Below are 26418 nucleotides of genomic sequence, written 5' to 3'. Positions count from 1 at the left end.
GTAAAATTGTCACTGTTTGGAGATGACATGATACTATCCATAGAAAATCCTAAACATGCTATTAGAAAACTACTAGAGCTCATCAATGAATTCAGTAAGGTTGCAGGATACAAAATTAATACACAGAAATCTCTTGCATTCCTATACAATCACAATGGAAGTTCAGAAAGAGAAATTACAGAGACAATCCCATTCACCATTGCATCAAAAAGAATAAAATACCTGGGAGGTATTTTACCTAACCTACCTAATAAGGCAAAAGAAAACTATAAGACATTGATGAAAGAAATCAAAGACAACACAAACAAATGGAAAGATATACCATGTTATCGGATTGGAAGAATGAATATTGTCAAAATGACTATACTACCCAAGGCAATCTACAGATTCAATGCAATCCCTACCAAATTACCAATGGCAGACTGAGCTGGAGGAATCAGACACCCTGATTTCAGTCTATACTACAAAGCTACAGTAACCAAATCAGTATAATACTGGCACAAAACAGAAATATAGATCAATGGAACAGGATAGACAGCCCAGAGATGAACCCACACACCTTTGGTCAATTAATCTATGACAAAGGAGGCAAGAATATACAATGGAGAAAAGACAGTCTTTTTAATAAGTGGTGCTGTGAAAACTGGACAGCTACATGTAAAAGAATGAAATTAGAACATTCCCTAACACCATATACAAAAAAAAGTCAAAATGGATTAAAGACCTAAATGTAAGACAGGATGCTATAAAACTCTTAGAGGAAAACATAGGCGGAACACTCTTTGACATAAATCGAAGCAAGATCTTCTTTGATCCACCGCCTAATGAAAATCAAAACAAAAGTATACAAATGGGAACTAATTAAACTTAAAAGCTTTTCCACAGCAAAGGAAACCATAAACAAAGTGAAAAGACAATCCACAGAAGGGGAGAAATTATTTGCAAACTAAGCGGCCAACAATGGATTAATCTCCAAAATATACAAACAGCTCATGCAGCCCTATATATATAAAAAAAATAAAAAATAAAAAAATGGGCAGAAGATCTAAATAGACATTCCTCCAAATAAGACATACAGGTGGCCAAAAAGCACATGAAAAGCTGCTCAGCATTGCTAATTATTAGAGAAATGCAAAAACTACAATGAGGTATCACCTCACACTGGTCATAATGGATATCATCAAAACGTCCACAAACAATAAATGCTGGAAACATGGATGGTCCTAGAGATTGTCATACTGAGTGAAGTAAGTCAGACAGAGAAAGTGAAATATGATATCACTTATATGTGGAATCTAAAAAAAGAAACGATACAAACGAACTTATTTGCAAAACAGAAACAGTTACTGGGGGGAAGGGTGGGGGAAGCAATAGTTAGGGAGTTTGGGACTGACATGTATACACTGTTATATTAAAAATGGATAACCAACAAAGACCTACTATATAGCACAGGGAACTCTGCTCAATATTATGTAACAACCCAAATGGGAAAAGAATTTGAAAAAGAAAAGATACATGTATATATATAACTGAATCACTTTGCTATACACCTGAAACTAACACAACATTGTTAATCAACTATATTCCAATATAAAAAAAAAACAATAAATGCTGGAGAGGGTGTGGAGAAAAGGGAAACCTCCTACACTGTTGGTGGGAATGTAAATTGGTACAATCACTATGGAGAACAGTATGGAGGTTCCTTAAAAGACTAAAGCAATCCTGGGCATATATCCGGAGAAAACCATAATTTGAAAGGATACATGCACTCTAATATTAAATGCAGAGCTATTTACAATAGCCAAGACATGGAAGCAACCTAAATGTCCATCGACAGAGGAATGGATAAAGAAGATGGGGTACATATATACAATGGAATATTACTCAGCCATGAAATAGAATGAAATAATGCCATTTGCAGCAAACATGGTTGGACTTAGAGATTATCATACTAAGGGAAGTAAGTCAGACAGAGAAAGACAAATATCATATGATATCACTTATATATGGAATCTAAAAAAAAATGATACAAATGAACTTATTTACAAAACAGAAACAGACTCACAGACATGGAAAACAAACTTATGGTTACCAAAGGGGAAACATGGGGCGGGGGGACAGATAAATTAGGAGATTGGGATTAACATATACACACTACTATAGATAAAATAGGCAATCAATAAGGACCTACTTTATAGCACAGGGAACTCTACTCAATATTCTGGAATAACCTATATGCAAAAGAATATGAAAAAGAAAGGATATATGTATATGTATAACTGAATCACTTAGCTGTACACCCAAAAGTAACACAACAATGTAAACCAACTACAGTCCAATATAAAATAAAAATTAAATTAAAAGAAAAAATCATATCAAGCTTCCTTTCCATCCACAATGGTATGAAATTAGGAATCAATTACAAGAAGAGACTGGAAAAAAAAAAACACCCCACAAATATAAAGAAATTAAACAACATGCTCCAGAACAACAAATGGGTCAAAGAAGAAATCAAAGGGAAATATGAAAAATATTTTGAGACAAATGAAAATGGAAAGGCAACATACCAAAACTTATGAGATGCAGCAAAAGCAGTTCAAAGAGGAAAGTTTATATGGTTTACCCTTGAACAACACATGCTTGAATGGCATGGGTCCACTTAATACCTACAATTTTCTTCCAAAATTGTTGGCTCTCTGTATCCATGGGGTCCACATTTGTGGACTCAACTAACTGTGGATTGAGTACTATGTTTACAACCCACGGTTGGTTGAATCCTTGGATGCAGAATATGCAGATACAGAGGGCTGATCATGGGACTTGGGCATCTGCTCATTTTGTTATCTTCAGTCTTGGAGCCAATATCCCATTGATACTGAGCGATGACTATAGTATTAAATGCCTGCATTAAGAGAAAGCAAGATCTCAAACAACCCAATCTTACATGTAAAGGAATTAGAAAAAGGATAAACTAAGCCAAAAGTTAGAAGGAAGAAATAACAAAGCTCAGAGTGGAAATAAATAAATTAGAGATTAAAAAGACAATAGAAAAGATCAATGAAACTAAGACCTGGTTTTTAAAAAGATAAACAAAATAGACAAACCTTTAACTAGACTGACTAAGAAAAGATGGGATTTAAAATTATAATTGCAAGAGGAGACATGACAACTGATACAACAAACACAAAGAATCATAAGGCAGCAAAAGCAACAATCAATAAGTAGGTCTACATCAAACTAAAATGCTTCTGCACAGCAAAGAAAACCATCAATAAAATGAAAAGGCAACCTACCAAATGGCAGAGAATATTTTCACATATGTGCAATAAGGGGTTAACATCCAAAGTATATAAAGAACTCATACAACTCAGTAGAAAAAACCTAAATAATCAGATTAAAAAATGTGCAGAGGATCTGACTAGACATTTCTTTAAAGATAACATACAAATGCACAATGGGGACATGAAAAGGTGCTCAACATTACTACTCATCCTGGAAATGCAAATCAAAATCACAATGAGATATCACTTCACACCTGTTAAAATGGCTATTATCAAAAACATAAGAGATGGAGACCAAGGTGGCAGAGTAGGAGAATGCTGGGCTCACCTCCTCTCACGAGCACATCAAAACTACAACTGCATATAGAGCAACTCTCACTGAAATTGACCCAGGAGCTAGCAGAACAGTTCTACAAGCAAGGCTGTAAAGAAAGATCCACATGTACTCGGGTAAGAAAGGAGGAAATGCAAAATAGGTGGGACTGGTACCCTTAGTGGGGGACAAAGAAGAAGAGAGGGTTATCACAGGCTCAGGGATCCTCCCTGGGGTGTGAGGGGTTTGAGCCACCTATTAGGCACCCCAGCCCTGGGATACGACACTGGGAAGATGAGCCCCTTTGCTGGTTTGAAAATCAGTGTGGCTTACTGGAGGGGTGTATGAAACTGAGACTCTGATCTTGAAAAGCACATGCATTAATTTGCTTACTCCTGGTCTTAGCATGAAGGGATCAGATTGAAAACTGCCTGGGGCTCTGGTAGGCTTGCCAAGACTGCCCCAGCATACCCCAACCCAGCCCATACCAGGTGCTTGCTCCAGCCCCTCTTGCAATGGTGCTGCTCTCCACTAGGGTGGAGGCTGCTGTTGCCACAAGAGTGAGCACCCCTAGAGGGAACGGAGCCAGCTTGGACACAGCTCTGTGTCTGGCAAGAGTGGAGACAGCCATTTCCAGCTTGTGCATTCTGCCCATGTTGAGGAGTGAAACTAGCTCCAGGGTGGAGACCAACGTTGCCAGCAGGAGTGAAACAAACTCAGTAGTGTGGCACCAACCCCTCCATCCCTGACCCACCTTCTAACAAAGGTGTGAATATGGAGAAAAAGTGAAACCAGCACAGGAGTACAACCCCATGCCCTCAGGCCCCAGTCACATCCCAAATCAAGGCAGAGATTGTCATCGTCCCTGAAAGAAACCCAACTTCCTCAGGGGTCCTGCTCCAGCCCCTTGGCCCCCGACCCTGCCCCTGATAGGGTGGTGATGGCCATCGAGCATAGGAGAAACCTCAGCTTGCACCTGGCTCTGGTGTTAGCCACTCCAACTCCAGCCCCCACCTCCCACCAAAGTAGTGGCTGCCAGCACATGCTGGGGTGAAAGATGCAGCTCATGCTCATTTCAGATCTAGCTCTCTCACCAAGCCACTAGGCAAAGGCAGATGGCACACACATGCTCTCACAGAAGGACATGCCTACCAGGAGAAGTAACCCTTTCACATAATTTCATAGAGATAAAGTTAAACAAAACGAGAAGACAGAAGAGTATGTTTCAAATGAAAGAACAAGGAAATAACCTCTAAAAAAACCCTAAGAAAACAGATAAATAATTTACCTGATAGAGTTCAAAGCAATAGTAATGAGAATGCTAACTGACCTGGGGAAAGAATAGATGAACACATGATAATTTTAAAGAAGAACTAGAAAATGTAAAAAAGAACCACTCAGAGCTGAAGAATACAGTAACTGAAATGAAAAATACACTAGAGGGAATTAACAGAAGATTAGGTGATACAGAAGAGCACATAAGCAATCTGGAAGATAAAATAATGGAAATCACCCAATCAGCACAGTAAAAAGAAACAAATTTTAAAAAATGAGAACAGTTTAAGGGACCTCTGGGACAACATAAAACATACTAACCTTCATGTTATAGGGGTCCCAGAAGGAGAAGGAGAGGAAAAGGTGTAGAATATTATTTGATGAAATTATGGCTGAAAGCTTCCCAAACATGGAGAAGGAAACAATCCAAGTACAGGAAGCACAGATTTCCAAACAAGATGAATCCAAAGAGATTCACATCAAGATATATCATAATTAAATGTCAAAAGTAAAAGAGAGAATTCTAAATCCAGTAAGAGAAAAACAGAGTAACATTCAAGGGAACCCCCATGAGGCTATCAGCTGATTTTTTAAAGAGAACTTTGCAAGCCAGAAGGGAAAGGCATGGTATATTTAAAGTGCTGAAAGGAAAAAAACCTATAACCTTGGATACTGTAGCCAGCAAGCCTATCATTCAGAATGGAAGGAGAAGCAAAGAGCTTATAAGACAAACAAAAACTAAAAGAATTCATCACCACTAAACAGACCTTACAAGAAGTGTTAAAGGGTCTTCTTTAAGTGAAAAAGAAAAGGCTACAATAAGAAATAAGAAATTATAGGAAGGGAAATATCGGACTGTTTAAGGCAAATATATACTAGTGGCAGTGGATCAACCATTTAAATAAGATAGTATGATGGTTAAAAGACAAAAATTGTAAAATCAACTATAGCTAAAATAAAGTTAACAGATATACATGAAGATGTAAAATATGATATCAAAAATATAAAACTTGGGGTGGGGAGCAAAAAATGTAGAGCTTTTAGAATGTGTTTAACCTTAAATGGCCATTAGTTTAAATAAAGCCAGTTGATATAGTACTGGTCAACGTATATGAACTCCATGGTAACCACAAATCAAAAATCTACAATGGTTATACAAAAACTATAAAGGAAGGAAACAAACATACCACTAAAGAAAATCATCAAGCCACAAGGGAAGAGACTAAAAGAAGAAGAACAGAGAAGAACTCGAAAAACAACCAAAAAACAAATAACAAAATGGCAATAAGTACCTACCTATCAACGATCTCTTAAATGTCAATGGTCTGAATGCTCCAATCAAAAGACATAGGGTGGACCCATCAGATCAAGATGGCAGAGTAGAAGGACCCAGAGCTCACCTTTCCCACAAATACATCAAAAATACATCTACATGTGGAACAATTCTCACAGAATACCTACTGAAAGCTGGCAGAAGATCTCATACAACCAAAGCTTCAAGAAAGATCCCCATGTAACTGGGTAGGACAAAATGAAAGAGGAAAGGTTCCCTCACCATGGGAACTTCCTTCACCAGCTGGGAGGTACGCCGGGACAGATAAAGAGTTTCAGAGGCTCTAGAAGAGAGTGCAGGAGCTGGCGTGTGGGAAAAGAAGGTAGAGAGAGACCAGCATAGACCGTCCTGGTCACCTCACTGCATTTCCCAACCCAAGATGTGTGCCTGCTGGTGTACTCAGTGGCTGGGTGCTGAAACTTGGGCTACAGTGGACAGCCCTGGGGAGAGGACTAGGTTTGAATGCACAGAGACAGGCCAAAGAGCCTGAAGTGTGGTCTGGTCCACTTGTGGGATGGAGTGTAGGTCCGCCATAGGAGCCTCATTGTCAACGTGTGAAGAGAGGGGTGTGGGGCTGCCCCAGCAGTCTCATTGTCAGTGCACTCACAGCAGGGCATGACTCTAGCTGCTGCAGACACTGGGAGTGTGCAATCACCAGCAGGGGTTGGGAGCATGCATGCACCACTGGAGGGACATCCAAGCTGATCATTGGTGTTTCTGCAGTGGAGACAGGTCCACTGCCAGCAGCAGTGGGCTTTGTGGGTGCACACACACAAGTGGAGGTGGGGCTGAAATCTAATCCAATTACTGGGGCTCCCACAGCAGGTATGGGGGCATAGCTTTGGCAGATTTTTTTGCCAGTGGCTTTGTGAGTGCAGTGCCTGAGGGATGTCCAAGCTGATTACCAGTGCTCTCACAGTGGAGGTGGGTCCCAGGGCAGCACCAGCAACAGTACTTTGTTGGCATGCATGCCAGGTGTCAGGTGGCATCAGAGTTGCATGTCCTGGTGGATTGCTCCTGGAGAGGAATATACAGTGACTCCTTTCCCAGTGGGAGCACTCCAGTCCTGCCTAACTCACATTATAGCTTGGAATTGGATCTGGGGGCTTCTACTCCAACAACTGGGGAGCAGACCCCATGAAACACACCCCATATTAAGGGAACAATGGCCAACACACCCTAAGGAAATATGTGGCGGGCATCTATAGCAAAAACAGCCCTCACACCAAAAATATTGTCTCATGCAGCCTACACAGGGAGGCTCCCACATAAAAACAGATCTTCAAGACCACAGTAGATAACTGTTTCTCCTTAATTCATAGAGTCAGAGAAATCAGTAAAACGAAAAAGCAGAGGAGTTACTCCCAACTAACAAGAGAAACTCCCTGAATGAACAATGAAACAGACCTCTCCAGTCTACCAGACCCCAAGTCCAAAAATGAGGTAATAAAAATACTAAAGAAATTAAGAAAGATTATTGATAGAAATGCAGATGACTGTAACAAGGAACTAGAAACTGTAAAGAGGAGCCAATCAAAATTACACAACTCAATTGCTGAGATAAAAACCAAGCTAAAGTCAATGAGTAGCAGACTAAATAAGGCAGAAGAATGAACAAGTGATCTGTAAGTCATCCAATCAGAACATCAGAGAGAAAGACAATCAGAAAAAAAAAATGAACGCAACATACGAGATGTATAGGATAATATAAAGCATGCTAATCTCCATGTAACAGGGACCCCAGAAGGAGAAGAAAGAGAAAAGGGGATCAAAAATGTATTTGAAGAAATTATGGCTGAAAACTCCCTAAACCTAAACAAGGAAACATACCCAGGGACAGGAAGCACAGAGGGTCCCAAACAAGATGAACCCAAAAAGACCTACACCAAGACATATCAATGAAAGTGGCAAAAGTTAAAGATAAAGAGAAGATTCTAAAGGCAGCAAGAGAAGAAGAAACAGTCAGTTACAAGGGAACCCCCATAAGCTGATTTCTCTACAGAAACTTTGCAGGCCAGAAGGGAGTGGCAAAATATACTCAAAGTCCTAAAAGACCACCTAAAAAGAAAATTACAGGCCAATATCTTTGATGAATACAGATGCAAAAATTCTTAACAAATATTAGCAAACCGAATCCAACAACACATAAAAAAGATCATACACCATGACTGAGTGGCATTCATCCCAAGTTCACAAGGATGGTTCAACATACACAAATCAATAAATGTGATACACCACATCAACAAAAAAAGACAAAAACCACATGATCATCTCAATAGATGCAGAAAAAGCATTTGACAAAATTTAACATCCATTCATGATAAAAACCTTCACCAAAGTGGGTATAGAGGGAACATATCTTAACATAATAAGAGCTATTTATGACAAACCCACAGCCAATATAACACTCAATGGTGAAAAGCTGAAAGACTTCCTGCTAAATTCTGGAACAAGACAAGGATGCCCACTCTCACCACTTCTATTCAACATAGTATTGGAAGTCCTAGGCACAGCAGTCAGACAAGAAAAAGAAATAAAATGTATCTAAACTGGAAGGGAAGAGGTAAAATTGTCATTATATGCAGATAATAGGATACTATATATAGAAAACCCCAAAGAATCCACATAAAAACTACTAGAACTGATAAATGAACTCAGCAAGGTAGCAGGATACAAGATTAACATACAGAAATCAGTTGCATTTCTTTACACTAACAATGAAATATTAGAAAGGAAATGTAAAAAAAAATTTAAATTGCACCAAAAAAATTTTTTTAAAAACCCCAAAACAAAACTTAGGAATAAACCTGACCAAGGAGGTGACAGACTTATATGCTGAGAACTATAAAACATTAAAAAGGAAATTAAAGATGATTCAAAGAAATGGAAAGATATCCCATGCTCTTGGACTGGAAGAATTAATATTGTTATTAGTATGCTATTTAGCCATACTACCCAAAGCAATACACAAATTTAATGTGATCCCTATCAAATTACCCATGACATTTTTACAGAAGTAGAACAAATAATTCTAAAATTTATATGGAACCATAAAAGGCCCAGAATTGCCAAAGCAATCCTGAGGAAAAAGAACAAAGTAGAAGGCATAACTCTCCCAGACTTCAGACAATGCTACAAAGCTATAGTAATCAAAACGGCATGGTATTGGCACAAAAACAGACATACGGATCAATGGAACAGAATAGAGAGCCCAAAACTAAACCCACACATCTATGGTCTATTAATCTTCAACAAAGGAGGCAAGAATATAAAATGGGAAAAAGTCTCTTCAGCAAGTGGTGCTGGCAAGTTAGACAGCTGCATGTAAATCAATGAATTTAGAACACACCCTCACACCACGCACAAAAATAAACTCAAAATGGCTTAAAGACTTAAATATAAGACATGACACCATAAAACTTCTAGAAGAGAACATAGGCAAAACATTCTCTGACATAAATCATACCAATGTTTTCTTAGGTCAGCCTCCCAAGGCAATATAAATAAAAGCAAAAATAAACAAATGGGACATAATCAAACTTAAAAAGCTTTTGCACAGCAAAGGAACCATAAACAAAATGAAAAGACAACCTATGGAATGGGAGAAAATATTTACAAACAATGAGACTGACAAGGGCTTAATTTCCAAAATATACAAACAGCTCATACAACTCAACCACAACAGAAACAAACAACCCAATCAAAAAATGGTTGGATGACCTTAATAGACATTTCTCTAAAGAAGCCATGGCCGACAGGCACACGAAAAGATGCTCAACATCGTTAATTATTAGAGAAAGGCAAATCAAAACTTTAATGAGGTACCACCTCACACTAGTCAGAATGACCATCATTAAAAAGTCTACAAATAACAAATACTGGAGAGGGTGTGGAGAAAAGGGAACCCTACTACACTGTTGGTGAGAATGCAAGCAGGTGCAGCCACTATGGAAATTAGTGTGAAAGTACCTCAGAAAACTAAAAATAGAATTACCATATGATCCAGCAATCCCATTCCTGGGCATATACCTAGACAAAGGTATAAATCAAAAAGATACATGCACCTCTATGTTCATAGCAGCACTATTCACAATCGCCAAGATATGGAAACAACCTAAATGTCCATCAACAGACGAATGGATAAAGAGGATGTGGTGTATACACACACAGACAAACACACACACAATGGAATACTACTCAGCCACAAAAAACCCCCCAAAATAATGCCATTTGCAGCAACATGGATGCAACTAGAGATTATCACATTAAGTGAAGTAAGTCAGAAAGAGAAACACAAATACCGTATGATATCACTTATATGTGGAATCTAAAGTATGGCACAAATGAACCTATCTACAAAACAGAAACAGACTCACAGACATAGAGAACAGCCTTGTGGTTGCCAAGGGGGAGGGATGGATTGGAAGTTTGGGATTAGCAGATGTAAACTATTATATATAGGATGGACAAGCAACAGGGTCCCACTGTATAGCATAGAGAACTTATATTCAATATCCTGTGATAAACCATAATGGAAAAGAATATTTAAAAAAAGAATGATTATATGTGTATAACTCAGTCACTTTGCAGTACAGCAGAGATTGGCACAGCATTGTAAATCAACTATACTTCAATAAAAAAAAAAAAAAAGAAAATAATGACACAGCCGTTGAGGATATGACATAAACTGGTTAGAACCAACTATGCCCAAGATGGCAGAAGATTCAACTTCTGGTAGACCTTGAGCCTCATTATATGCTCATTATAAACATTAACATGCTAAATGACACAACTACAGATACCATGACAGTTCTCAGGCTGACCAAAAAAGGCCAAAAGGTGGGTGGTGGCCCAACTCCTGGAAGTCCCTGACTCTTCTCCAAAATAGTTGGAATAATCCTCCTACTCTTTAGTGCATGAAATTAGCCAGCACATAAAAACTAACCACCCCCTTAGCCCAGGGCCACTTTCACCTTCTGAGACAACCATATTCTACCTATGGAATGTATATCTCTCTCAATATACCTGCTTTCACTTAAAAAATGAAGTCTACAAATAACAAATCCTGGAGAGGGTGTGGAGAAAAGGGAACCCTCCTACACTGTTGGTGGGAATGTAAATTGGTGCAGCCACTATGGAAAACTGTATTGGAGGTTCCTCAGAAAACTGAAAATAGAATTACCATATGATCCAGCAATCCCACTCCTGGGCATATATCTAGACAAAACTCTAATCTGAAAAGGTATATGCACCCCTATGTTCATAGCAGCACTATTCACAATAGCCGAGACACGGTAACAACCTAAATGCCCATCAAGAGATGAATGGATATAGAAGATGTGGTATAAATATACAATGGAATACTACTCAGCCATAAAAAACACCGAAATAATGCCATTTGCAGCAACATGGATGCAACTAGAGATTATCATACGAAGTGAAGTAAGTCAGAAAGAAAAAGACAAATGCCATAGGATATCACTTATATGTGGAATCTAAAATATGACACAAATGAACCTACCTACAAGACAGAAACAGGCTCACAGACATAGAGAACAGACTTGTAGTTCCCAAGGGGAAGGGGGAGTAGAGGAGGGGTACATTGGGAGTTTAGGGTTAGTAGATACAAACGATTACATATAGAATGCATGGGCAAGAAGGTCTTATTTTATAGCACAGGCAACTGTATTCAATGTCTTGGAATAAACCATAATGGAAAAGAATATAAAAAAAGAATGTATATATAAATATATATGTATAACTGAGTCATTTTGCTGTACAGCAGAAATTAACACAACATTGTAAATCAGCTATACTTCAATTAAAAAAAAAAAACACCCAAAGTCCTGAAACAGAAAAACCTGCAACCTAGGATACTCAACCCAGCAATATTATCATTTAGAATAGAAGGAGAGATAAAGAATTTCTCAGACAAGCAAAAACTAAAAGAAATACTGAAAGGTCTTCTCTAAATAAAGAAGCAAGAATCTACAGTAAAGGGAAAATCACAATAGGAAAGGCCATATATAAATATGGTCTTTCCTATTGTGATTATATATATATATATATATATATATATATATATATAGTAGATAAATAAGCCCATATATTGATTAAAAAAATAAAAAAACTTTGTGAAAGCGATTATAACTACAATGAACAGCAAAAGGATAAACATGAGAATGTAAAAAAGGACATCAAAATCACAAAATGTTGGGGGAGTAAGAAAGTGTAGATTTTTTAAGACTGTGTTTTACCTTACATGACTACAAGTCAACAGCAAGCAGATATAGTTATGGGTTAACATACTTGAAAATCAGGGTGATCACAAATCAAAAACATACAATAGATTCAGAAAAACTAAAAAGCATAATACAAGAGAAAACCATCAAACAACAAAAGGAAAAACAAAAAGAAGAAGAAAGGAACAAAAAAGAAATACAAAATCAACTGGAAAACAAGGTTTAAAATCGCAATAAATACATACCTATCAATAACTACTTTAAATGTCAACGAAGTAACTGCTCCAATCAAAAGACACAGAGTGGCACACTGGATAAGAAAACAAGAACCTACAATATGCTGCCAACAAGAGACCTACTTTAGGGCAAAGTATGCACACAGATTGAAAGTGAGGGGATGGAAAAAAATATTTCACACAAATGGAAATGACCAGAAAGTGCAGGTAGCAATAGTCATATCAGACACAATAGACTTTAAAACAAAGGACATAAAGAAAGACAAAGAAGGACACTATATAAGGATAAAAGGATCAATACAAGAATAGGATATTACACTCATTAACATATATGCAAACAATACTGGAGCATCTAAATACATAAAACAAATACTAACAGATATAATTGGAGAAATTGATGAGAAAACAATAATAGTAGGAGACTTTTTAACTCCCACTGACATCAATTGACAGATCTAGACAGAAAAATCAGTAAGGCAACACAGATTCCAAATGACAAAATAGAACTGTTAATTTTAATTGATATCTACAGGACATTACATGCCCCCTCTCCAAAAAAAAGCCCAAACAGAATATACATTCCTTTCAAGTGCATTCAAGGAACATTCTCTAGGATAGACCTCATACTAGGACAGAAAACAAGTCTCAACAAATTTAAGAAGATAGAAATTATTTCAAGTATCTTTTCTGACCAAAACAGCATGAAACTAGAAATCAACCACAGAAAGAGAAATGAGAAAAAAAATGATTACATGGAGACTAAACAACATGCTCCCCAAAAAGCTAATGGGTCAATGATGAAATCAAAGAGGAAATTAAAAAAATACCTTGAGACAAAGGACAATGAAAACACAACCATACAAAATCTATGGTATGCAGCAAAAGCAGTCCTAAGAGCAAAGTTCATAGCAATACAGGTCTTCCTCAAAAAAGAAAAAGCCTAAATAAATAACCTAGCCTACCACCTTAAAGAATTAGAAAAAGAAGAAGAAACAAAACCTAAAGTCAGCAGAAGGCAGGAAATAAAGATCAGACAGGAAATAAATAAAATTGAGATTAAAAAACAATAGAAAAAATTAATAAAACCAAAGTTGTTTTTGAAAGGATTTACAAAATCTAGAAACCTCTGACCGGGCTCACCAAAAAGAAAAGAGAGAGGACCCAAATAAAAGAAATAAGGAATAAAAGGGGAGAAATAACTGATAATGCAGAAATACAAAAAATCATAAGAAAATACTATGAACGCTTATATGCCAACAAAATGGATAACCTAGATATGGACAAGTTTCTAGAAACATACAGCCTGCCAAAACTGAATCAAGAAGAAACATAAAATTTGAACAGAATATTCACTAGAGGTGGTCTAGAATCTGTAATAATAAAAAAAAAATCCCTGCAAACAAAGTTCAGGACCAGATGGCTTCACTGGGGAATTCTACCAAACATAGAGAGAACTTATACTGATCCTTCTCAAACTCTTCCAAAAGATTGAAGAGGAGGGAACACTCCCAAAGTCATTCTACAAAGCCACAATCACCCTGATACCAAAACCAAAGACAGTATCAAAAAAGAAAATTACAGGCCAATATCTATGATGAATATAGATGCAAAAATCCTTAAGAAAATATTAGCAAACAAATTCCAATAACACATAAAAAGGATCATACACCACGATCAAGTTGGATTTATTTCAGGGTCAGAAGGATGGTTTAACATACACAAATCAATCAGTGTGATACACCACATCAACAAAGGTAAAGACAAAACCCACATGATCATCTCAATGGATGCAGAAAAAGCATTTGATAAAATTCACCACCATTCATGATAAAAAATCTTCACCAAAGTGGGTATGCAGAGAACATCTCCAACATAATAAAAGCCATTTATGACAAACCCACAGCCAACATAATACTCAATGGTGAAAAGCTGAAAGCCTTCCTGCTCAATAGTGGAACCGGACAAGGATGCCCACTCTCACCACTTCTATTCAATATAGTATTGGAAGTCCTAGGTACAGCAATCAGACAAGAAAAAGAGGTAAAATGTATCCAAACTGGAAGGGAAGAGGTAAAATTGTCATTATATGCAGATAATAGGATACTATATATAAAAAACCCCAAAGAATCCACATAAAAACTACTAGAACTGATAAATGAACTCAGAAAGGTAGCAGGATACAAGATTAACGTACAGAAGTCAGTTGCATTTCTTTACACTAAGGTATCAGAAAGAGAAAGTAAATATCAATCCTGTTTAAAATCGCATCAAAAAAAAATACCTAGGAATAAACCTAACCAAAGAGGTCAAAGACTTATATGCTGAGAACTATAAAACATTGATAAAGGAAATTAAAGATGATTCAAAGAAATGGAAAGATATCCCATTCTCTTGGATTGGAAGCATTAATATTGTTAAAATGACCATACTACCCAAAGTGATATGCAGATTTAAAGCGATCCCTATCAAATTACCTATGACATTTTCCACAGAACTAGAACAAATAATTCTAAAATTTATATGAAACCACAAATGACCCAGAATTGCCCAAGCAATCCTGAGGAAAAAGAACAAAGCTGGAGGCATAACCCTCCCAGACTTCAGACAATACTACAAAGCTATAGTAATCAAAACAGTGTAGTATTAGCACAAAAACAGACATATAGATCAATGGAACAGAATAGAGAGCCCAGAAATAAACCCACACACTTACCATCAATTAATCTTCAACAAAGGAGGGAAGAATATGCAATGAAGAAAAGGTAGTATTTTTTAAATTAAAAAAAATTTTATACAGCAGGTTCTTATTAGTTATCTATTTTATATATATTAGTGTATATATGTCAATTCCAATCTCCCAATTCATCCCACCACCACCCACCCTCCTGCTTTCTCCCCTTGGTGTCCATACTTTTGTTCTCTAGAAAAGACAGTATCTTTATCAAATGGTGTTGGGAAAGCTGGATAGCTGCTTGTAAATCAATTAAGTTAGAACACTCCTTCACACCATACACAAAAATAAACTCAAAATGGCTTAAAGACTTAAATATAAGACATGACACCATAAAACTCCTAGAAGGGAACACAGGTGAAATATTCTCTGACATAAATTGTAGCAATATTTTCTTAGGTCAGTCTCCCAAAGCAATAGAAATAAAAGCAAAAATAAAGAAATGGGACTTAATCAAACTTTAAATCTTTTTCACAGCAAGGGAAACCATAAATGAAACAAAAAGACAACCTATGGAATGGGAGAAAATATTTGCAAACAATGCAACTGACAAAGGCTTAATTTCCAAAATATATAAACAGCTCCTACAACTCAATATCAAAAAAACAAACCACCCAATCAAAAAATGGTTGGATGACCTTAATAGACATTTCTCTAAAGAAGCCATGGCCAACAGAAACATGAAAAGATGCTCAACATCAATTAGAGAAATGCAAATCAAAAATATAATGAGGTATCACCTCACACCAGTCAGAGTGGCCATGATCAGAAAGTCTACAAATAACAAATGCTGGAGAGGGTGTGGAGAAAAGGGACCCCTCCTATACTGTTGGTGGGAATGTAAATTAATGCAGCCACTATGAAGAATAATAGAGGTACTTTAGAAAACTAAAAATAGTTTTACCATATGATCCAGCAATCCCATTCCTGGGCATATATTTGGAAAAGATGAAAACTCTAACTCAAGAGGATACATGCACCCCACTGTTCATAGCAGCACTATTTACAATAGCCAGGACATGGAAGCAACTTAAATGTCCATTGACAGGTGAGTGGATAGAGAAGACGTGGTACATATATACAATGGAATATTACTCAGCCACAAAAATGAATGAAATAATGCCATTTGTAGCAACATGGATGGACTTAGAGATTAAGTGAGTCAGACAGAGAAAGACAAGTATCATATGGTATCACTTACATGTGGAATCCAAAATAAATAGTACAAATGAACTTATTTACAAAACAGAAACAGACTCAGAGACATGGAAAACAAACTTATGGTTACCAAAGGGGAAAGGGGAAAAGGGGGGAGGGATAAATTAGGAGTATGGGATTAACAGATATACACTACTATATACAAAATAGATAACAAGGAAGTACTGTATAGCACTGGGAACTATATTCAATATTTTGTAATAACCAATAATGAAAAAGAATCTGAAAAAGGATATGTGTGTGTATGTGTGTGTGTATATGTATATATGGAACTGAATTACTTTGCTGTATACCTGAAACTAACACAATATTGTAAATAAATTATACTTCACTTAAAAAAAGATATAGCTTGGGTAATTGAGAAAAAAAGAAAAAACAAGATCCATCCTTATGCTGCCTACAATAGACTCGCTTCAGAGCTAAAGACACACAAACTTAAAGTGAGGTGATGGAAAAAGGTATTCCGGGCATACTGAAATGACAAGAAAGCTGGGGTATCAATATTCATGGCAGTCAAAGTAGACTTTAAAACAAAGTCTATAACATAAGACAAAGAGGTAAATTACATAATGATAAATGATCAATACATGAAGTGGTTATAATGTTCCTACACATATACACATAATATAAAAGCACCTAAATACATAAAGCAAATATTAACAGACATAAAGGGAGAAACTGACAATACAACAATAGCAGGGAGTTTTAACACCCCAGTTACATTAATGGACAGATCATCCAGAGAGAAAATCAATAAGGAAACACTGGCTTTAAATGATACATTTGACCAGATGGACTTAGTAGATACCTAGGACAGTCCATCCAAAAAGTGCAGAATACACGTTCTTTTCAAGTGCACATGGAAAGTTCTCCAGGATAGATGACCTGCTAGGCCACAAAGCAAGTCTCAAAATTTTAAAGGATAGAAATTATAGCAAGCAAGTTTTCTGACCACAGTGGTATGAAACTAGTAATCAATTGCAGGAAGAAAAATAGGAAAAACACAAACACTTGGAGACTGAACATCATGCTACTAAAAAACCAATAAATCATTGAAGAAATTAAGGAGGAAATCAGAAAATACCTTGGAACACATGAAAATAAAGACACAACTTTCCAAACTCTACGGGATGCAACAGAAGCAGTTCTAAGAGGGAAGTTTATAGTGATACAGGCCTGCCACAAAAAACAAGAAAAATCTCAAACAATCAACCTAACCTACCACCTAAGGAATTAGAGAAACAAGAACTAAGTCCAAAGTCACCAGGAGGGACATAATAAAGGTCAGAGAGGAATTAAATCAAATAGGGACCAGAAAAACAACAATGAGAACAAGAACAAAAACAAAAAGAGCTATTTTTTAAAAAAGGTAAACAAAATTGATAAACCTTTAGCCAGGTTCATAACAAAAGAGGATCCAAATAAACAAAATATAAAAGAGGAGAAATTACAACTCATACCACAGAGATACAAAAAATTTAGACGAAAACACTATGAACTGTTATATGCCAAATATTGGACAAACTAGAAGAAATGGACAAATTCCCAGAAACATACAATCTTTCAAAACTGAATCAGGAAGAAGTGGATAACATTAACAGGCCAAATACCAGTAATGAAATTGAATTTGTAAGAAAAAAATTCCCAACAAACATTCAGGACTGGATGGCTTCACAGGTGAATTCTATCAAACATATAAAGAAGAGGTACTCTTATTCTTTTCAAAATATTCCAAAAAATTGAAGAGAGGGGAACCCTCTCAAATTCATTCTATGAGGCCACCATTAGCCTGACACCAAAACCAGACCAAGACAGTACAAATAAAAGAAAATTACAAGCCAGTATCTGAGGAATACATAGATGCAAAAATCCTTAACAAAATATTAGCAAACCAAATTCAACAATACATAAAAAGTATCATACACCATGATTAATTGGGATTTATTTGAGGGTTGCAAGGATGATTCAATATCCACAAATAAATCAATATGATACACCACATTAACAAAACAAAGGATCAAAATCACATGATCATCTCAATAGATGCAGAAAGCATTTGACAAAATTCACCACCCATTCATGATAAAAACTCTCAATTAAAGGGAGTGTAGAGGGAACATAGCTCAACGTAATAAAGGCCATCTATGACAAACCCACAGCTAACATCGTACTCAATGGTGAAAAACTGAAAAATTTTCCTTTAACATCAGAAACAAGGATGTCCACTCTTGCCTCTTCTATTTCACATAGTATTGGAAGTCCTGGCCACAGCAATCAGATGAGAAAAAGAAACTGAAGGCATTCAGATTGGAAGGGAAAAAGCAAAACTGTCACAATTTGCAGATGACATGACACTATATGCATAAAACCCTAAAGTCTCCATTAAAAAATATTAGAATAAATGAATTCAGTGGAGTTGTAGGACATAATACACAGTAATCTGTTTTCTTCTCTACACTAATAATTAACTATGAGAAAGAGAAAGCAAGAAAACAAGCCTGTTTAAAATTGCATCAAAAAGAACTTGGAATAAACTTAACCACGGAGGTTAAGACCTTTACTTTGAAAACTATAAAACATTGATGGAGGAAATTGAAGATGATACAAAGTAATGAAAAAATATCACGTGTTCAGGGATTGGAAGAATTAATATTGTTCAAGTGTCCATATGACCCAAAGCAATCTACAGATTTAATGCAATCCCTGTCAAAATACTCATGACATTTTTCACAGAATTAGAACAAATAAGCCTAAAATTCCTATTTATCTACAGAATACCCTAAATAGCCAAAACAATCTTAAGAAAAAAGAACAAAGCTGGAGTTATCACGTGCCCTGATTTCAGACTACACTACAAAGCTACAGTAATCAAAACATTATGGTACTGGCTCAGAAACAGACACATAGATCAATGGAACAGAACAGAGAGATCAGAACTAAACCCACACATATATGGCAAATTAAACTACAACAAAAAGGAAAATATATACAATGGGGAAAATACAGTCTCTCTTCAATAAATGGTGCTGGGAAAATTGGACAGCCACACATAAATGAATAAATTAGAAAGTTTTCTCACACCATGTGCAAAAATAAACCCCAAATTGTAAAGACCTAAATATAAGACCAGAAATCATAAAACACCTGGAAGGAAACATAGGTGGTACACTCTGACATAATTCTTAGTAGAATTTTTCTGATCTGTCTCCTCAGGCAAGGGAAACAAAAGCAAAAATAAACAAATTGGATCTAGTTAAACTTAAAAGCTTTTGCTCAGCAAAGAAAACCATGAACAAAATGAAAAAACAACCTACTGAATGAGAGAAGATATTTGCAAATGATATAACCGATAAGGAGTTTACAACCAAAATATATTTAGAAGCTCATACAATTCACTATCAAAAAACAACCTGATTAAAAAAATGGGTGAAGATCTGAATAGATATCTTTCCAAAGAAGATGTACAGATGGCCAAGAGGCACATGAAAAGATGCTCAACATCACTAATCAGGGAAATGCAAATCAAAACCACAATGAGATATCACCTCATACCTGTCAGAAAGGCTAAAATCAACAAGACCACAAATAACAAATTTTGGAAAGGATGTGGAGAAAAGGGAACATTCATTCACTGTTGGTGGGAATATAAATTGGTATAGCCACTATGGAAAACAGTATGGAGGTTCCTCAAAATATTAAAAATAGAACTACCATATGATCTAACAATTCCACTCTGGGTATATACCTGAAGAATAAAAACACACTAATTTAAAAAGATGTATGCACTCCCCCATTTTCATAGCAGCACTATTTATAATAGCCAAGATACAGAAACAACCTAAGTGTCCATCAACAGATGACTGGGTAAAGAAGATGTGATATTATATATATATAACATATCTACTATATATATATATAACATATATACTATATATATATATAACATATATACAATATATATAACATATATACAATATATATAACATATATACAATATTATACATATAACATATATACAATATATTATACATATAACATATATACAATATATTACATATATATAACATATAATACTCCATTGGAATATTAGTCATAAAAAAGAATGAAGATTTTCCACTTGTAACAATATGGATGGATCTGGATGTTATTATCACTAGTGAAGTAAGTCAGACAGAGAAAGACAAATACTGTATGTTTTCACTTATATGTGGAATCTAAAAAATAAAAAAATGAAGGTAACAAAACAAAGAGACAGATACATAGAACAAATGAGTGTTTATCAGAGGGCAGAGGGGTGGGGAGAGCAGCAAGATAGGGGAAGGGGATTGAGAGGTACAAAATACTACATATAAAATAAGATATAAGGAAGTAATATACAGCACAGGGAATATAACCAATATTCTTTGACAACTTTAAATGGAATCTATAAAAAAATACCTAATCACTATGTTGTATACCTGAATTAATATAACATTAGTTATATTATAACTAAAGTATAAATAAATTATACTTCAATAAAAAAGCAAAAAAAATAGATAATACATAAATTCTGGTTTGGTTGTGGAGACAATCCAACATTTGTATACTGTTGGTTGTAATTAAAAAATTAAAAATAGAAATGTTGGTCATGTAGTAACATGACCCAGCAATCCCACTTGTTGGTATATATCAAAAGGAAACAAAACCATTATGGCAAGGAGGTATCTCTATGCTCCCATGTTCGTTGCACATTATTTACAATAGCCAAGACATAGAAGCAATCTAAGTCTGCTGACCACACATGTGTAAAGAAAATGTCAATACACACACATATACACACACAAAGAGGAATATTATTCAGCCACAAAAAGAAGGAAATCTTTCCTTTAGTGATAATGTGCATGGACCTTGGGGGCATTATGCTGAATGAAATAAGCCAAATAGACAAATACTGCATGGTATCACTTATATGTAGAATTGAAAAAAGAGGTGAAACTCATAGAAACAGAGTATGAAAGTGATTGCTGGGGGCAGGGGAATGGAGGAAATAGGGAGAGGTTGGTAGAAGGGGACAAACTTTCCGCTATAAGAGGATCTAATGTAAAACATGGTGACTATAGTGGCTTAACACTGTATTGTATAATTGAAATTTGCTAAGAGTAAAACTTAAGTGTCTCAGTCACACACACAAACGGTAAATATGTGAGGCAATGGATGTGTTAATTAACTTGATGTGAGGAATCCCTTCATAATGTATGTTTATGTAGATTAAATCATCAGGTTGTATACTTCAAATATCTTACAATTTTATTCATCAATTTTAACTAAAGAAAGCTGAAAAATGCTATCAGATGATCCTAATGTGTTCCCAAGGTTGAGGACTAACATTAATAACATCTAGAATTTCTTAGTTTAGACAATTAATGCAAAGTTGTTTTCAAATAGTGCCTTTTCAAGCGGAATTTTACCAAACACTCTAATTTGTTTCATCATGTTATCAAATGGCTTTCCAAAATAATGGAAACATTTTTAGCATGATGTGTGTATAAATTCAGCAGCAGTTATGTAATTTTCCAAGTACTTAATGACTCCACTATGGTAGTTAACTGGATAGTTGTGGCTCGCAGGCTCTAGAGCACAGGCTCAGTAGTTGTGGCGCATGGGCTTAGTTGCTCCACAGCATGTGGGATCTTCCCGGACCAGGGCTCGAACCCGTGTCCCCTGCATTGGCAGGTGGATTCTTAACCACTGTGCCACCAGGGAAGCCCTTTAATTCTTACAATTATGAATGGCCTGGCTAGGACTCCTTGAATCCTACCTGAGGCTCTCATCATATTCTTTATCTTCCACTTGTGTTTCTTCTACGAAGTAGCTTATCACAAAAAATAAAACTTACCTACCTTTAAAGAGAGGTTAAGAGAATGTATCAGTGGAACAAGTTGGGGGTTTTGTTTAAGAGAGATGTATTGTACCATCTGTAGGTGGACAGAGCCAAAGGATGGAATATTGCTCGAAACATTTTTCTCATACCCTTGTTATAATCAAATTTGTATTTTCTCAATCACTTTGGGGTTCGGGGTCCACTAATTAGATACAAACAGGTACAAAGTGTTAACACAAATGAACTATTCAAACTCATTTTGGAATGTTTCCATCACAAAACATAAACGTTTAGTCAAAGTGGCATCTTCCAAATTTCTTAGTCTTGATTTACAATAATATTCAAAGACACCACTTTCTGTTTTTATTCTTTTCTTCTCAGTAAGGAAGCTGTAAAGTCATGAGGCAGTGAATAGGTATTATCTTCTAAAGAAACAACAGAGCTAAGGAGACTCATTAAATAATTCATCATTTCCCTACCTCCACCAAAATCTCTTCATGCAAACTTGAAACTGAAGTGTTCAGGTCTTGGACTTTTAATCTGCCTCTTAATACCCTTCCTTCTTCTCTGAAGTCAAAGTACATTTATAACCTATTTATTACTTCAGAATCAACCGTAAATGTACTCTTTTTGGATAAGTTTCAAAATTAGCAGTTTGCAAGGAGTTTGAAATTTTAACTGCCATCTTTCACGTATCCATTCATCTATTTAATGGATATTGAGCTGCAACTATGTGCCAGGCACAGCTCTAGACAATGTGTGGATATTGCAGCATATAGAAAATAGAGAAATAAATCCCTGAACTCACGGTGCAGTGTGGGAGAGAATGTCCCAGGTAAAGGCTGACACCAATCTCAAACAGAAAATAATGCAAGGGGGCTTCCCTGGTGGCGCAGTGGGTAAGAATCCACCTGCCAATGCAGGGGACACGGGTTCAAGCCCTGGTCCGGGAAGATCCCACATGCCGCGGAGCAACTAAGCCCGTGTGCCACAACTACTGAGCCTGCGTGCCATAACTACTGAAGCTTGTGTGCCTAGAGCCCGTGCTCCACAACGAGAGAAGCCACCGCAATGAGAAGCCCGTGCACCACAACGAAGAGTAGCCCCCTCTCGCTGCAACTAGAGAAAGCCCGCGCGCAGCAACGGAGACCCAATACAGCCAAAAATAAATAAATAAAATAAATAAATTAAAAAAAGAAAAGAAAGAAAATAATGCAAGGGTTTGTCAAAAGTTTTAAAATAAGAGGACATTAAAAAACCAAAAAAACCCAAAAAAAACCCCCATCTTGACCCAGAAATCTTAAGAAATATAATCTAAGAAATAATTTTGTGCAAGCATATGCATGTACAGAGATCTTCATCATATTTTAGCACAACACTGAAAACAAGGACTGGTTAAATAAATTAAGGACAGTTTACTAAATTATAGTGCATCATGTAGTAGAATATTCTGAAGCCATTAAAAAAGATGCCACAGAAATCTTATTACACAGAAAGTTTCTGTTTCTTATTACACAGAAAGTTTCTGTTTCTTATTACACAGAAATATGCTTATAATATATTGTTAAGTGAAAGTTGAGGGTTTCAGAAACATACTCACAATTACAAAGAACACACTAGTGGTTACCAGTGGGGAGAGGGAAAGGGGGAGTTGCAAGATAGGGGTAAGGGTGTAAGAACTACAAACTACTATGTATAAATTAAATAAGCAACAAGGATCTATTGTATAGCACAGGGAGACACAGCCAATATTTTGTAATAACTTTAAATGGAGTATAATCTATAAAAGTATTGAATCACTGTGTTGTACACCTGAAACCAATAAAAGATTGTAAATCAACTATACTTCAATAAAAAATTTGGGGGCTTTTGAAATTGCATGATGTGACTTCACTTAAACAGTGGTTTTCAACTGGATGCTATTTTGCCTTTCAGGGGACATTTGTCAATGTTTAGAGACATTTTTGGCTGCTACACTGAGGTGGTGCATCTCGTGACTAGAGGTCAGGGATAGGACAGTCCCCCACAACAAAGAATTATTTGGTCCAACATGTCAGCAGTGCTGAAGTTGAGAAACCCTGCTCTTAAATAATTATATACAACATTGAAAAGAAACATACATTTTGGATAAATAGGGTCATGGATGTTTTTTCATGTTATTTTTCTTTGTGTGTTTATCTGGATTTTGTTTTAAATGAGGAAGTATTGACTTTGTAATTAGAAACAAAAAGAAACTATTAAAAATGTGGTGCTAAATCTTGGACTCATTATCTCAGCCCAGGAATGTTTTTTTCTTAAAAAGTTCAGGTATTTCTGTCTTTTCCTACTGCTCTCCTGGCCTGTACACACCTGATTGCCGGTATCTGTGATGCCTCCATTTCTCTGATGGACATGGTTTACTCCTATAACATGGGTTGAGGGCTTCCCTGGTGGTGCAGTGGTTGAGAATCTGCCTGCCAATGCAGGGGACACGGGTTCGAGCCCTGGTCTGGGAAGATCCCACATGCCACGGAGCAGCTGGGCCCGTGAGCCACAACTACTGAGCCTGCGCGTCTGGAGCCTGTGCCCCGTAACGGGAGGGGCCGCGATAGTGAAAGGCCCGCGCACCGCGATGAAGAGTGGCCCCCGCTTGCCGCAACTAGAGAAAGCCCTCGCACGAACCGAAGACCCAACACAGCCAAAAATAAATAAATAAATAAATAAAGTAGCTATAACATGGGTTGAGGGACTTGCCTGCTTAGTAATGAGCTACATCCACCAAGAAAGTCATCTGTTCATGCTTAGAATATCATGTTCTTAGACATCCATGAGTTCTATTCTGAGGAAGTCAGAGGACTGTTTCATCCCTCATCACCAAAGAGCACAGTGAATGCTTCAACTGCTGAGAACTCTACTTTGGCAGGTCCAATCCAGGCTTATCTCCTGAAAAGCTGGGGTCTAGTTAAGTCCTTTTTGGTTGAAATATTGTAGCTACCACTTTTTAAGCCACCATGGGCTTACAAAGATTAGCCATAAAATACCTTTAATGAGCCCCCAAATTTTATCTGCAGGGAATCCAGGGCCAGTGGCATTATGCTGGTTTGTGGAAGTCTACTGTGGTCTCTGCAGAAATTCTCAGGTGACCACCTGGGATTTTTATTACTTTAAATGTGCATGTTTTATTCATCAGAGAATTAATTGTCTCCATTCTTTGATTAAAAGTCACATTACCTTGAGCTTCTCTGTATCCCAGTATCTGTCTCCACTTGTCAAATCCCAACTTTGCTTCAAGACCCATCTCAAATATCTGCTCTTACATAAAGCTTTTCATGACTACTGCTATTGGAAATATTTTCTCCATCCACTTTACCCTAAGAGCTATGTGTTGTGTGTTGTTACGACTTTTTTTGGGTATTTATCTCATGTAGTATTATAGATAGTAATAATCTTACTAAAAACAATCTTCTTGAAAGGCAGGGTCTCTTTATTTCCTTTTTTATATACACCAAAGCACATAATAGATACCTGTCAAATATTTGTTGAATGGAAGATGATCATAGTGTCCACAGAATGTTTCAGTGCCAGGACCCTTTGCAAAAATGTGTTACAGTTGCTGTTCCCCTAGATGAATCTCATCTCTACTATCATAACGAGTTTAGCCTAAGAGGTCTTTCTGAGTAATCTGTTTGATTTTGAGGAGGAGTATTGAGAGAAATTACAGAACTACCATGAAGTGCTAGTGCCCAGCTAGAGAGTTTACTGGTCCTAAAACATTCATCCATTCATTCAACAAATATATAATGAACACCTACTATGTACCAAGCACTGTTCTGAGCACTGGAGATACAGAAGTGAATAAAACAAAGTAGAAAAAAAAAGTCACATTACCTTGGTAGGACAAACATCGTTGAGTGGGCAAGGCAGATCACATGTTTTCTCTTTCATTGGAC

The 26418-nt window shown here is 36.5% G+C and overlaps 2 long non-coding RNA genes across 4 annotated transcripts in view; both read right to left on the bottom strand.

Annotated features, from left to right (window-relative positions):
• LOC309626870 overlaps nucleotides 1-26418 on the bottom strand; it is a 604516-nt gene that overhangs the window by 166243 nt on the left and 411855 nt on the right. The window lies entirely within an intron of this gene.
• The window catches only part of LOC309626845, a 60752-nt gene that overhangs the window by 15184 nt on the left and 19150 nt on the right, over nucleotides 1-26418 (bottom strand). The window lies entirely within an intron of this gene.

This window comes from Balaenoptera borealis, assembly GCF_965194805.1.
Source record: "Balaenoptera borealis genome assembly, chromosome: 3".
NCBI classification, from domain to species: Eukaryota; Metazoa; Chordata; class Mammalia; order Artiodactyla; family Balaenopteridae; genus Balaenoptera; species Balaenoptera borealis.
The sequence above is the reverse complement of the archived record's forward strand: the minus strand, read 5'-3'. Positions and strand labels throughout refer to the sequence as shown.